Here is a 16,000-nt window from a genome sequence, read left to right on the forward strand (position 1 = left end):
CAGCTTCTTATATTTCTAGGCCCTTGTTATAAAGGTTTTTGTATGACTGTAGTTTTTCAAGTCATTGGTTTTGGTACCCTCACATATGCTTTGCACAATGTTGGCCCTGGGTCTGTGATGTAGCAGCTCTCTATTAACCTGTGCGCTCCATCCCTGTCTAGTGGTGGCTTTGTTCTCTTTGTGGTATCAACATCATCACCTTCACTATTATTACTACTAATTTTGGTGGAACGATAGAGGAAGATATGTTTGTAAAGTCTCCATTTTCTTGAAGAATGAGAAGGAAAGAGATGCACAATTACCAGGAGGCATGGAAGCAATGAAGTTTTCTATGCAACACTGCTAAATATATCCATCTTGCCCTCCTTCCCCACAGGCAAAAGTAGGATTGGCACTACTGCAGTTAATTTCTAAATTCTGTATACTGTCTTCAAGCCAATCCCATGCTTGAAATAACATGATCTACTGATAGATATACAGCTGTCTCTCTAAAAAAATTCCCAATTCATTTGCAAGTCAACTAATCCTTTGTCTCATTTTGCTTCTATTTTGAGGCCCCATTTGTGTCTGGAAGAAGTTTTTGAAATATGAAGATGATGATAATCATAATATGCTTTTGTGAAGTTCAAATTCTACAAGTTCTTTCATTAACATCACAGAATTCATCTCTTATAATAGCTAAAGGGAGAGAGTTTCAAATCTACAAATACAGAGAAGAGGTGAGTTGCAGAAAGTAAGCGAGAATTTACAAAGAAAATTCATATAGTTCTGAGTTTAAGTATCCTGATTAATCTACACAACTACATTAAATTCTTTCAAACCTGAATTTAAGCCTCTAAACAAGTATTTCATTACATGGCTTATCCTAAATTCTCCCTAACATTAATGAAATCTTTGAATCTTGTAAAACATGTGAAATTCAAATGCAGTGTTCACAGTGCCATGTCAGTGTCTCTCTTCACTTTTTTATGGTAGTGTAGAAGGTTTGGCACCTCTTCTGGGCTTGTCTAATTACTGCTTGCTCTTGGCATTTAGCTCCGTTAATCTCATTTTATTTCCTTCTACAGAGTATCCCAGATAGAGTAGGGTTATTTTGAGATCTTTACAGTGAATAAATGAAATTTTTCTTAAGTGGCTGCTATCACTTCTAAATCAAAGCCTTCTTTTTATGTCATTGATAAAAGAAACACATTATGCCAATTTAAAAGCAATGTCAATTTAGCAATTGTGTGTGTGTGTGTGTGTGTGTGTGTGTGTGTGTGTGTGTGTATGAATGATGGGCCAGATAAGATAAAGAGAAGATAATCTCTGGGTGGAAGATTCCTGAAGTCAAAATAATTTTTCTTTATTATAGTGGTTTCTATAAACTTTAATAGTACTCTTTTTCATTATTTATTAAATGTATTTCAGGAGTTCATATGAAGGATAAACACAAAGCAAAACCTGTATAGCTCAAACTACCCCAAAGAAGACCACTGTATGACTTTTTGTTAATCTCTCTGAGTTTTATCATATGCTACCATGATACCCACATGAAAATCTTTAGAGGTGGAGACTTGAAGTACAGAAATAGAATGTGGAGACAGACATAAAATCACCCACTTCATACCCTACTATCTGCAGTATCTGGCATTAAACACATACACATACATCCACATCCACTGAAAGTTGGCCTTTTCAAATTCTAAAACTTTTCCCTTGTACCAAAATGATTAATTTTGATAAGTGCCCAAATGTTTATATGAGTTATAGAGTAAACAGAAAATGTTTGAAAATAGGAAAAATGTCTATATGTTGTCACAACTGAGCTTTTCTAAAAGAATTTATTCACTCTTTCCCGGGCCATTCATGGAGAAGCAAAACTCAGTAAATGTAGGGGCACATGTGGATTTGTTATATAACTTTGGAATCATAGAAAATAGTTTTCCATTTTTTTTCTGAAATATTTAGCTCAGAGACGTGCCGATTAACATAAATAATCTAAATTTAAGACATGTAGATATTTTTTGGTAACTTGTTAGTTTTGAGGAAAAATTAACAACGAATTAGATAGTTGAACATATATACATGTGCACACGTGCACTGAATTTCAGTATACTATGTTTTTTGCTGATTAACTTCTGAGGCAAGTAATTTCAAAAGGTTTCTGTCTTAATATTCTGGGCATCTAAGGTTAATTATTTCATAGACAGAGCTATTATAAAGTTGTGAAATTTCACAAACTATTATAGTAGTGTATATATCATGTATGGTACATAACCATGTAATACAATCCTCAGTATTCCAGTATAGAAAACAATGGGAATTCTAATCGTGACATATATTTTGCTAGTGTGAACTAGTACAAAGAGGGGGTGGGGCAGTAGGTATGGCTAAAACAGTAATGCGAAGAGATTGAAAAAGTCCAAAACGATATATAAAATGAAGCAAAATTCACATCTAGACCATTTCAGCAATTTTTACGTTAAAATATCATTGTTTCTGCAAGGAGGAAAGGTATGTTATTTTGGAGGCTTCCCCTACATTCAATTTAATCTCTTCTAGGTACCGATTTTGCTCCTCTGACAGCACCGCCGTGCTCATTATGTTCCTCAAGTCATCAAGCAGAGGTTAGGAGAGAGGAAGCCTGTTCCCTGAAGCAATTTCTTTCAGCAATGCTGCTAGAGCACAGCTCAGAATTATCTTTAATATGAATGAGAAGCTGGAGCCACTTGAATAGGCAGATGGAGTTTTGTTTTCCCCCCCAGACCATGAACTTGTCAGCTTCTTTTTTCGAAGAACATTCATCATCCTGGTTGCTGTTTTGTCTAACCTTGTTCTGCCATTCTTTCCAATTACTCAGTTTAGTTTATCCATTCCAGCTTAGCTAATTGGCTTTGCTTAGCCCTCCTTTTCACACATTTCCATCCCATTCCACATGTAATTCAAGTCCCATTAGCTCTCACTTCATTTAAACCAACATAGGGCTCATGGGAGTAGTAGGACTGTTGGAAGCAGGTGCAACTGGCCAGATGGCTGCCTTGCCAAGAGGGCAAAGCAGACTGAGCAGCGCCCTTGCCAAATGCAGACTGTCAGGCTGAGACAGCTAAAAGGGTTAGCAGAGGGCTAAACATGGATTTAATTGCTATAGTTCTTCTGCTACTGGTTCCCTCTTAGACTCCAAATGCATATTCTTTTCAGGCTTAAAGCCAACTTTAAGAAACAATCAAGTTGCTTATAAAACAACAGGCACCCACCACTATAATGTATGCTGTCAGGACATTGCTTGGTTCTATTTCAAAAGAAGTAAGACCAGTTCTAGAGCTTATTTGGGTGCTAATTTGCTTCTGTGAACATCTATTTTCATGCCATATTTGCTACTCCCTAAGACTGTCTCATGGTTTTTAACTCAGAGGGCACCCACTCTGAACCTTGGATTACCCCCTGGTCTGCTTTCTCCTTTATTGGCCAGGGCTGCAGAACAGAAAATCATGTGGATCTTGCCTACTGCAAATTCATGGTATCCAGTATCAAACAAGCTCTAGCCCAGTGGGTTTATTTTTTTCTTTTTTTTTCAGGATATTCCACAAAAAAATTTTAAATGCTACCATTACATCCAGATTCTGCCTACTTCACTTTTGCAAAGATGACCTGGACCTCTATTTCTTATTATCTGTTAGCCACATATTCCTCCATATCTGACTTTGTTTCACATGACTCTAATAATATTGTGTGTTTAAGGGACATCATTTGCCTGGTAATTTCCAACCCCAGTTATTTTTTATCTTCAGTCTCCATTTCCCTGAACTTGAAGCAATGAACACTAAATCCATGTAAATCACCATATTTTATTTTATGAGATTTTAGTTTTTTTATTTGGGCTTTTGAAAGAGCATATTTTTGATTTCCATTTAATCCTCTGGTTCCATCTTTTCTCTTTTTTCTTAATGCATTCTGTTCATCTGGGTGTTATTCAAGACTCTATTCCATCCTCTAGGTTATTTCTATTTAATTTTCCACAGCAAACTGACTATGCTGCATTCCACAGTAACTCCCTATTGTGGCTCAATTTCCAAGCACTAACCCCAATCACAAGTTTTTATTCTAGCGGATTTTAGGACTAGTAGATTTTTAGGACTGGCTCCACAGTTTGTTTTTGTTTTTTTTCAGTTCTATGAGTTCAAGGGCTATTGTTACCAAAATATTCTTTATTCTCAACTTTTTCAGTTCTACTGCTAAACATTTTGGTCTGAACTATAATTAACATATCCTTGAACTATTACAATGGATTCTACCTAAAAAGGATTGACACTAAAGACAACAGAAGCTAAATATCATGTCATATTTACCATGTGGTAGATATCCTTCTAGTTGATTCAATGAATTTTGTCATTCAGCCTTAACAATATCCCTATGAAGTATTATTATCCCTATTTTAAAGGTGATAACATTGGAGTACAGAGAAATTATGCAGCTTGTCCATTATTATAGAACTATTGCAAGCTGGGACTTGAACCCAGGATTTCTGAGAAGGAACAACTACGCTATAATGCATCTACTTTCCTTCTTTGTCTGCTCTCCTCTGAATAACATGATTTTAGAATAATAGAGGACATTCCTGGCCTAAAAGCCTCCAGAAAAAAAAAAAAGAAGAAGAATCCCAGCTTAACAAAATACTATCCACACAAATTCATATGCACCTATCTCACTGGACTCCTGGTTTTCTTTGTAGCCTTCTCAGCCCTTCCTTAGAATTTCGATATCAGTTATATATCTGGGACTCTGGGTTTACCCTTAGAAACAATTGGTTATAAAGGAGACAACAGATCAATCTTTAGAGGGAACACAACTACGAGGGGTGAATTTTTCCTCAAAGAAAGGATCCTTGTTTTAAAGCATATGGCTAAAAATAGTTATATTTTTTATCTTGAATTCACCAATTATATTACCTTGCCCCAGCACCACAATTTCATTTTTTTTAGTCTGTTAATCTCTTACATTACCAATTTTATAGTGTCATTCTGTTTTAAAAAATGTCACCTCCCTCCCTGCTTCTTGAAGGATAAAATTCAGTGCTGGCCTATCACTCAAAACCACCTGCAAACTATGTATAACTTTCCCTCTATTATTCTCCCAATATACACTAGCCACCTTAACCAGAGTATTCTTGTCATTTTCCTAATAATGTGTCTTTTTTCACTCTAGTCCAAAAATCTGGTATGATCCCATCTCTGTATGTTGAAATTCTACTCGTTTTCTAAGAGTTAGATCATGGTTTTATGCTCTTCATCCCTTAGCCAAAAATAAGCTCTTTCATTTCTCAATTCTCATTGTACTCTGTAATTCTCTTATTGCATTATCATATGGTGGTTTGACTTTTTGTTTCCTCTTTATGTACTTTTCTTATCTTTGCTGGAAAATTGTGAAACATTAATATAAAGGGTCAGCATCGCATGCTTCTTTGTATTTTACAAGAAATGCTCAGTAAATGTTTATTGTTGATACTATACATAATAAGTGATATCATTAGTATCTCAGTTAATACTATGCTTTGATGAAAATTCCAAACCTGCCATCCGCATGATGTTAATAGCTAGCAATTAAGGAATTCCAGGGATAGCATTGGCACATTGTATGGTATTTAATTTCATCCTTCAAACAACCGACATGGTAGGTATCCTGACTCTTATTTTATAGGTGAGGAAACTAAGTTTCAAGGAGGTTAAGCACATATTCAAGATCCAGAGAGAAAGTGTCAGAGTTCAGGCATTCCTGACTTCAAAGCCACATTCTGCCGGTCTTCTTTTTCGCATCCATACAATTTTTCAATGAGACTCATTGAAATATCTCCTAGACTAAATCTTTCTTCTGTGTTCCCACTTTTACCTCCTAATTCTAATCTCTCATCAATCCATGTGTTTATTTCTAGAATATGCTCTTAACTAATTGCTTCCCTACAAAATTTCCAGCATTATATACTGATTGTTATACACAATACCTTGACTCATTTTCCTTAAAATTTTCTACTTTCATCATATTTTTTCCTAGTCAGCTAGCTATAAAATAAGCTTGAATAATTTTTTCAATAATCCATTTTGCTACATCTAAAATGGGAATAATAACATAGTCTGTCTCATAAAGTAGCAAGTATGAAATGGATGCTAAAAGCACGCTCTGCTCACACAGTAAGCATTTAATACATTTTAGTTTTTATTATCATGTACATCAAATTTTAGAACTGCCATGTCTAACATCATTTTACAGAGAAAGAAAATGAGATGCAGATAAGAGATTTGCCTAAAATCAACCAGAAAGTTAGGATTAGGTCTAAGAGTAAAATCCTGACCCAACACTATTTTTTTTTTTTTTACTATACAAAAATTGCTTGACTCACCTTACCTACCTATTTTCTTTCTCACTATCTGTCATGTATCCCTTGCTTCACATCACAATATGTTCATCTGTACAATTTAATTGTGTTTGCTTTGAAAGCCTTCTAAAGCTATTTTAGTTATCAGTTCTATCCAACTCTCAGGTCCTATTCAAATAACATTTGCTTTAAGATATTTTCCACAAAAACTTCAGGTCATACATACCTTTCTATGCTTAACTTTCTCTGAGGTTTACTTTCTACATTTTTCATTTATCATAAAATTATATCATACATTGTACGTCCTATAAATGTTTCGTAGTGTGTGATACTGATTTTAATTTTACATAAGGAACTTTTAACACCCCAAGCTGGCTGAAGCTAAAAGGATTATTGCTGTCCTGCCTTGATGAGACCGTCTCACCATCATCACGACAAGACTTGGTTTGTTATTCCACATGTCATTCCAGACTATTTTGGAGCAGGCATATTTGAGTTTCTGGGCTTTTATATGAATATGTGAGAGATATTTTTTCAATATTGTTTTTTACAACTGTTCAAAAGCCAGACTTTGAGTTCAGAGTTGTCATCAACTTTCTCGCTGAAGTGCAATTTACTGCCTTTCCTAACTTGCTACTTCTCTAGAGATCTGTGTCACACTGATGCATGAAAATGTTTGTCCTCCAAAATATATTTTCCAAAGTGGCCCAAGACAGCTGCCAGATTTCCCAGGATTTTTTTCTTTCCCATCTTATTTACTGCCCCCATATTTCCTCTCTTCATTTTATCTTTGCCTGAGCCAGTGGAAGAGTTATAAAAACTACCCTGGAGTTTGGGGCAATTTCCAGCTCAAGTTATAAAAAGAATCCCCCCTCTTTTTGTGAACAAACATCTCTCTGATACCTTCAAGTAATGTCTTTCACCATATTCCTCAGAGCTTTGTTGATTAACCATTTTATGCTGACTGTGGGTCAGCCCAAGACTACATTGTCAATATAAGCTGAAGGAAAGTCATAATAGTTATTACTTATGGTAAAACACATTCCATTTTCCATTTATAGACCCATTACTTTCATCTGTAAACGGCTGTAAGAACTTGTACATTTATTTTCATTTTCTGCCTATCCTAGCTCTTGGAATAAGAAAGTCTTCAAGTTTTGAATAAGAGCATTAAATATTAGCATTATCTTTCAGTAGTGGAATTATGGGCAATTATATAAAGTATTATATGATATTTTTAAAATAAATATGAAGTGATTTTACAATCAGAACAAAGCTATTTTAATTTAAACAAGTCTTTTCAGTGTTATTATCTAGTTGAAGTAGTATTTCATGTTATATATTTTAAATGTATCTCCATGTTTTTTTCTTGTTGCAATATTTTTAAAGGTATCTTCTTGTACAATATTTAATATATTAGCATTTGTTAAAATTGTTCATTTTCATCACTTTTACTCATAGCAGGATAAGGCTTGGAAATTTTAAACAGAGACATTTTTATGGCCACACTGTTTTATGGTTCCAAGACACCCCACTAATTACTCCAATGTCATCTGCTGCCTAATAGGAAAAGTATTTAATGTCCAGGAAAAAATCCATTGAACTCTCCCACAGATACTTTTTAATTAATGGCAGAGAAACATATTCTGAAATCAGGACTTTCCACTGCAAAAGTAGATGCTTCACAGAAAAAACCTGATTTTTAATTTCTTAAATCTTGACTATTAGACATAGACAGAATCGGAAAGAACGTAGGATGCATCCTAAGAATTAGATCTATCCTAGAAGGAGATAAAAGTTTGACTTGCCTATGAAAGAAGGTTGATTTGAATAGTAAAACTAAGCTGAGATGGGGACCCAGTGTCCAAATTTCCAGGCCAAGACTTAGAGGAGCAAATGTATTAGAAACTCTAAGAGGTTAAAGGGAATCCAAGAGCACAGAAAGCATCTCAGAGCAAAGACCGGAAAGACTACTAGCTTCTTAGACATATTCCTCTTCAACTGAGTTGATAAAGTAGTGGAATTGCAAGTGCTGAGAGATGGGAATGGTGAGTGGGGTCACAGGCAGCATGTTATTGTCAGCACCACCCATTGTGGGGAAGGGAAACACCTGAATTGTATCTATAACATTTGAGAGAACCTTGAAAGTGGCTGAAAGAGAGCCACCAGGTTCAGAGCAGATTCAGAGAGTGGATGTAGAACAAACTTGGACACCACATGTAGCAACAATGGGTGCAAATATATGACAATGGGAACCAAGCGGGATGGTACCGTCAGTGGAGGGTAGTGTGGATAGAGGACAATTCTGGATCCATGTTCCTCTAATGCAAGAGCCATATATAATCACTTCCAGAGAGCTCCACCCAGGAAAATGCTAAGTTAACTGAATGATACTAAGTGTTAAACTTGATATGACTGAGTTTACCTTGGATAGGTAAGATTAATGCTGTATCTCTGGAAATGTCAGCTCTGGAAAAATAAAACAGCTTTGTTCAATTCATTCGTGACCACAGAAACAGATTTACAGTACATCTAATGTAGCTGAAACTCCAGAGCCTCTCACTTGCTCAAGCTTCTTCCAAAGCTCAGCTCTAGCAATGCTTTTGTAAAATATGCAGAAGTAGATTCTAGCCACAATTGTATAAGACAACTGCCTCTTTCTACTCTGACTTTCCTTTGAGCACACTTCCCCTCATGTCCTGGAATCCAATTAAGGGTAAATTCAACTAAGTGGAAATTTCACTGGAGATACATTTAATTTGGGCTTAATGAGATTTATGTATGTGGTTCACATTCCCTTCCATGAAGGGTTGAGTTAGTGTTAGCCTCCCATGGTGCTAAAGCACATGAGTCATGCATGGTTATGCCGTGGTCATGCGTGGTGCATGGTTAGGAGTCAGGCTGTGAGATGAATGAGTCCTACAGTACCAAGCACTAGCAATATGTGGGCTATGGAAGAGAAATAGGTTTTGGATGTGGTATGTGAGAACTTCTCCCAATCATCAGATATGTAAACATTTAAGCAGAAGACTCAGTTCTCCCTCATGCTTATTCAGTGAAAAACTTCTTTTTATTACTGCACATATACCCAATAATACAATATCTATTACTATAAATGCACAATAAATAGCTCTTTTCATTTGATTATATAGAAGTGATTAGAATTCCTAAATTTTTAGAGAACAAACCTGTAGTTGTACCATGGAGTATGTCAGTGTGTAAAGAATCATGTATTTTTCATCCTTTTGTAATAAATTGCACCTTAGCATTACATTTCTCAGTGAGTTGTAAAACTGAAACTTTTCTAAACTATCAATAATAAGACAAACTTATTTCTGTCATTCTAGACAAGAGCCTGAGTTTTTTTCTATACTCTCTACAGAAAATGGTATAAAATCATTAATGTATGAAGAGGCTATAAAAAGTATACAGCCAAAATTTTACGGAAAAAAAGTGTCATAGTTATATGTCAGTTTATTAGTAGAAGTGTTATTATTTTCCTGAATTTTATAATGCCTGTGGCATGTATCAGCTTTAAATTGTTTTAATTTTGTGAATTTTTTCTAGTTTTAAATAAGTATTTATATATCCAACTTTGTATTTCGAATTTTGTATTGTTTTCTTCTCAAATACCCCTATTCCCAATTATATACATTTCACACCCTCTAAACCTATGACCAGAAATATCATCATACTTTTTACCGATACTTGAATACAAGCTCCATGAGAGCAGGAATTGTATTTCTTTGGTTCACTGTCCTATATCAATATCTATACAGGATCTGAAATATAAAAGGTACTCAATCAATATTTATGAAATGAATACAGGTCACTGTTTAAACTCTGTGCTTCCAAGCTGAAGTAGCCTAATGTTTTATTTGTTCTTATTCAGTAGACTTGCTCTATCCAATTTACTGTATTAAATTTTTCCCACAAATATCATGATGTTTTCATAAAAAATTGTAAAAAAAATTCCTTGAAAGATTCTAGTATTTTAAAAAGAATTTACTTTCTGCGGTAGTGATGGATTCAGTTGAGAAAATGTGTAAACAGAAGACACCCAGGAAAGTACAAGGTGAGGGAAAAAGATAAAAGAAAAAACCTAAAGACAAAACAGGACAGATTATTACAAGAGGCATGAGAATGGTGAGAAAGAACAAGAGTTGAATATGGAAAGATGGCTGAACTCAATTTTCCTTTTCACTTTAAGAGAAACTCAAAAAGAATATTAAAAAAATCAGCTTTGACATTTATCCAGATGACCAATGTATGTTATATTCTACAGATAGATGTTTGAAAACCATCATCTTTAGCTTTAAATAATATTTACTGAGTGACAAAAATACCCTGAGGGATAAACAGTTAAAATGATAGGCTAGCTCATTTTATGCAGAAGTGAAAAGAAGCATGAACCACATGTTGCAAAACTGAAATGCTAAAGGAAGCTGTGATGTGTGGGAACCGGGCCAAAACTGAGCTCGATAGACCAGACTCAACAAACCATGGAGATTTCAAATTTGGAGGCTCTGATATTATGATTTAAGAGAGCTTTAAGCTTTAGAATAGTAGCTCCCACTTGTCCAGCTCTAATTTGAGATTATGCTCTTGAATATGTTTCTTTTTGTAACAGTGATATTAGATGCAAGCTCATACAAATAACAAAATTGATTATTTAAAATTTAAAAAACCGACTTTTTAAATTGCTAGAGTACATTGGTTCATTCCCTTCTCCTACCTGAGGCTTCTTGAAGTTACTCTGCACTTCAGTGTATCACTCTCTTGGTGCCAAAGAAGTGTCCATATTGCTTTATCGGATATGGCAAAATTAGTAAAGTTGTATTTGATTGATGGAATTTTAGGAAGTTCTTGAATGATCTACTGTCCATCTCCAGTCAGTAGCATCACTAAGAGGGTTCTATTCAGAACTGGTACTAGGGGAAATTGGTGAGTTTATATTTAGTACCTACTATAATCCAGGAACAACTTACTAGAGTTGTGTCCTCATGATGATCTTGGGTTACCATAGAACCATTCTCTATGTATTTGGAATTCATTTCCTCTTTTCAAATTTATCTGACTTATGTTCATTACTTAAATGCCATACTGCCCGGTGAACTATCAAACAAGTTTCCTCTGTAAGTTAACTTTTTTACTGTAACAGCAGCACTTATTACTTAAACTATAGGAGTGAATGATTATGGTTATTTCAGGCATTGTGTCACAGCCATAATATTATTTATGAGTAGGAAGGCTAGGTCCTTTTGATGCTCCCTAAATCATACCAGGTAATTGTGATGTCAAATTGGTTGTGAAGGTGACTCTCCTTTTATTACCAATAGAAGTCATATCACTTTGAGGTATATGTTTGTTTTATCTCAGGACAAAGAAAAATTTTCCACTTAAATGGGAGACAAAAGTTTAACGACAACTTCATACAATTATTTAATTTTAAGTCATGTCAACAACTGTGAAGATATACTGAGCATCAGTTGAGTGTCATCCATTATTCTAGGCACCGAAGATACAAAGAGGTAGGCATAGTCCTTATCCTTAGATATTTTTTTAGAGAGAGAGTGTGTGTGTATGTGTGTGTGTGTGTGTGTGTATGTGTGTGTGTGTGTGTGTATGTGTGTGTGTGTGTTCTGGGGTGAGATGGAGTCGAGTAGCAACCAGGGCTGGGGGAGAAACAAATAAATGGATGATTATGTTGCAGGGCTATAAGCTCTATGGTGGCAAACCTGATGTGTCTCTTAGTACAGAAAAAAGGCATTATCTCATCCAGGCCAGGAGGCATGGTCTGAGTTGAGTCTTCAAGGAAAAGTAACAGTTAGCCAAACAAGGAAAAAGAGCATTCAGGGCAGAGAGAACAGTATAGGTAAAGACATGGAAGACAAAAAGCTGTGACCATTGGGAACGAGCAAATAGGTCAGTGTGGTAAAGATTATCTTGAGCTGGGATTTAAACCCACACTCTGTTTTCTACACTATGTGATGCTATACACTCCTGATAGGCTACAGCCTTGGAGTATGCAGATCTACTTAGAAAATGTACCCTTGACACCGAAGCTAATGATTATCAATGTAAAACTGATGAAACTACTGCATTTAATTAATGGCTCACTATTTAGAATCCTGAATCCCTCAAAAGGACGCTAATATAAAATGTAATGAATGTAATATAAGGTAAAAGTCACATGAATTTATTTATCTATTTATTTATTTAATAAATATTTATTAAGTGCCAATTATACGTTACAAAATTGTGCTGGTGGAGAGATGCAATGATAAACAAGCTATGCCCTGTGCATCCAAACACTTGACAATATAATAACAAAAATGGTCTGCCTCAAGTCTGAAATACAAGAGACAAACAGCAAAAATTGCTCAGTATAATCCTGGCCTTATTTAATAGAAATGGGCTGTTTTGGCTGTTATCACAGGTATCCTGGTCTGTTTAGCAGTTTTATCCCTGTGGTAAAGGTGGGCATATATCAGTCTTGATACTATTTCGTAAAATCATCTAGTATATTTATATTGATTCTTTGTTCGTTAAAAAAAATCTTTATGACAGTAATTTCACTATTCCATCTAGGAATAAAATGTTTTGACAGGGCTTCCCTGGTGGCGCAGTGGTTGGGAGTTCGCCTGCCGATGCAGGGGACGCGGGTTCGTGCCCCGGTCCAGGAAGATCCCACATGCCGCAGAGCAACTAGGCCCGTGAGCCGTGGCCGCTGAGCCTGCGCGTCTGAAGCCTGCGCGTCCGAAGCCTGCGCGTCCGAAGCCTGCGCGTCCGGAGCCTGTGCTCCACAACGGGAGAGGCCACAACAGTGACAGGCCCGCGTACCGCAAAAAAAAAAAAAAAAAGTTTTGGCAAAATACAGGTATATTCTGAACCTCGTGGCTGTTCTAATCCTCATTTTCACTTAATAATATTACTTTATGTCTGATCAAGCAGGAACTTGTGATTTAATGCTTACGACTATTCTCTGAGGCCTCATCACTGTGGTAGGAACTAACACAGACCAATCTGTATTGCAGACTAATACAGAGGATCAAAAATTGACTATGAGAGAGTCAGCAAAAAGGGTAGTTAGCCTTTGTTGCTTATCCAATCAGCCACTATCTTCATCTTATATTAATTGTACTAGGCTGTTTATTATAGATATTCAAACATAGAAAATAGCCAGAATCCACAATAAAGCCCTATGTATCCATAGTCCATCAACAATAAATATATTAGTATGTATCTCTAAAAAATGTCTCTTTAAAAAAATAAAAACCTAAAAACCGTTATTACCTAAATACTTACAATAGCTCCTTAACATCCTTGAATACCTGCTTAAATGTTCAAAGTTCCAATTGTCTCATATATGTTATTTTTATTAACACTTGTTTGAATCAGGATCAAAATAAGGACCACACATTGCAAATAGCTGATATGTTGTTTAAATCTTCTTTAATCTATAAGGATCCCCTTCAATTTTATTTTTCTCACTCACAATTTAAATGTTGGAAAAAAGAACATAGGTGCTGATTGCATCCCTGTAGTGTCACTTGACATGTTCATTAGTCATATAATTAAATTTGCATTTTGGATCTAAAGATGTCTTCTAAATTAAGTTTCTCCTACATTTTATTTTTTGAAAAGATTATTCCATAGCTGTATGTATTTAGATCTCTCTATCAAGAGAGATAACATCTAGTCATCTTTCTTTTTGTGATGTTAACAGCTATAGATGCTTAATGTCTAGATCTAAATTACTTTTCGAAGAATCAACTTATCTTTGTAACTATGTTTGAAGGAAATATTGTGTTCTTCATATTCCTGTCAACTGAATATAGGAAAAGAAAAATGGATGCATATGGTATTTCTTCTTCTAGAAAGAAAGAGAAAGAGAGAGATCATCAATGGAAAAAAAATAGCTACTCTTAGGAATCTTATAATTGACTGGTAATATCATGCAAGTTATTTCATTGTTGCTATAGAAATCCTAATGAATAAAAGCCATTATTTTAAAACAAATGTTATAATAGATATTTTCGAGTCTCATGAGATCTCAGCACTATGAAGATTATTTTTGTAGCTTGGAAATTGTTTCTATTTATATCTGCTTACTGTAAGGTAGAAGAAAGTGAGGCATATAAGGCACCATGTCCCACGGACCCATAATTAAAGTCACATAGGAAGTCAACTGTAGAAATGAGAATGTAGCTAACACGTATTTTGGCACTATTTTACACAAAATGTTAAAATATTCCCTAAACTAATAAAAGAAGCACAGGTAGTGATGATACTGAAAAGAGAATTCAATTTAGGGCAAATGATTTTTTAAAAAAGCTTCAAAGGATAGGTTATATTTGAAATAGACCTTGAAAAGTAACTTATATGTTGAGAGGGAGACTGGAAGATATTCAAAATGGAAAGCAATGAAATGGAAGTGGATAGTAGCCTGGTTTGGATGGAGAGTGGTGGACTAAAGATGGGTAAAAATCTGTAAATGTGGATGGAGACCATATATTAGTGGCTAAGTATACTGGGTTTGGAACTAGATACCTAGCTAGAGTACAAATTTCAGCTCACTTTCTAAGTAGTAGTGTGACTGTGTTAGTCTGGGTCTTCTGAGAAGCACATACCAAGACAGATTTAGCCATACAACAGCTGATTGAAGTAAATGCCTATGAGGGAAAATAGGAGATAGCCAGAGAAGATCAAGAAAGTTGTCAGACTATGATTTAGGTCTGCCACCTTTTAAAGAGAAAGAGAAGGAAGGAAGGACTGCAGTGTAGCTCAGGAAATTTCTACAAAATTGGTAGGGAGTCTTTGAGCCAAAGTTGTTTGTTAGAAGAGTCCTGTATCTCCCAGTCACTGACTAGGAGTAGCCCTTAGGAACTGTGACTTTGGTGCACAATGGTGATGGATTTCAGAGCCCAGCAGCTGGAGCCATGGTCTGTTATGCTCCCTACCCTGAAGGATACATTTTTGTGTCTTGAGTAGCTAACTTTCTGAGTTACAGCTCCACCATTTAACAAGGGGAAATATAAATATTTATTTCATAGATTTGTTGACAATAAAATGAGCAGGTATCTATAAAGTAGAAAAATATTATAGTTTAGAAGTTGTTTTGGTTTCAGATATGATGTTGGTGGCTTTGATGATTATGGCAAATAAATGTAAGGGTAAGAATTTTTCTTCAATTGGGTTACAAATCAAAAATGTATAAAGTCTTCTTGGCAAAAACGTGATATTTTCAAACTGTACTATAGGAATGAAAAAGCATTTATTGAGAGAGAAGTGTCAGAAGAACAGTAGGGAAAGGCACCATCATCTCATGGGATTTAGAGATAAAGCAGTGGGAAGGAGAGGCTATTAGTATATACCAATCTTGTAAACAAGACATTGAATGAGGGTACCCTATGGGAAAACTGTCATATTAAATAAGGCAATATATTAGGAGGTAACAAAATCCTGAACTCAAATGTTGGCTATAATCATGGAAAGAAAGGACAATATAAATGAAACACTTAGGAGAATTCATCTATGGACAGGATATCTAAGTAGATGTGTAAGGTTAGAGGAAAGAAGAAGCAAACTTTGTCACCAAGATTTCAAGTTTGTATCTTGGGAATGTTGATTGGGGGTAAAAAAAAAAAG

The sequence above is a fragment of the Aethalodelphis obliquidens genome, unplaced genomic scaffold, assembly GCF_003676395.1.
Source record: "Aethalodelphis obliquidens isolate GAN/ISIS:26980383/991018 unplaced genomic scaffold, ASM367639v1 scaffold1, whole genome shotgun sequence".
Lineage (NCBI taxonomy): Eukaryota > Metazoa > Chordata > Mammalia > Artiodactyla > Delphinidae > Aethalodelphis > Aethalodelphis obliquidens.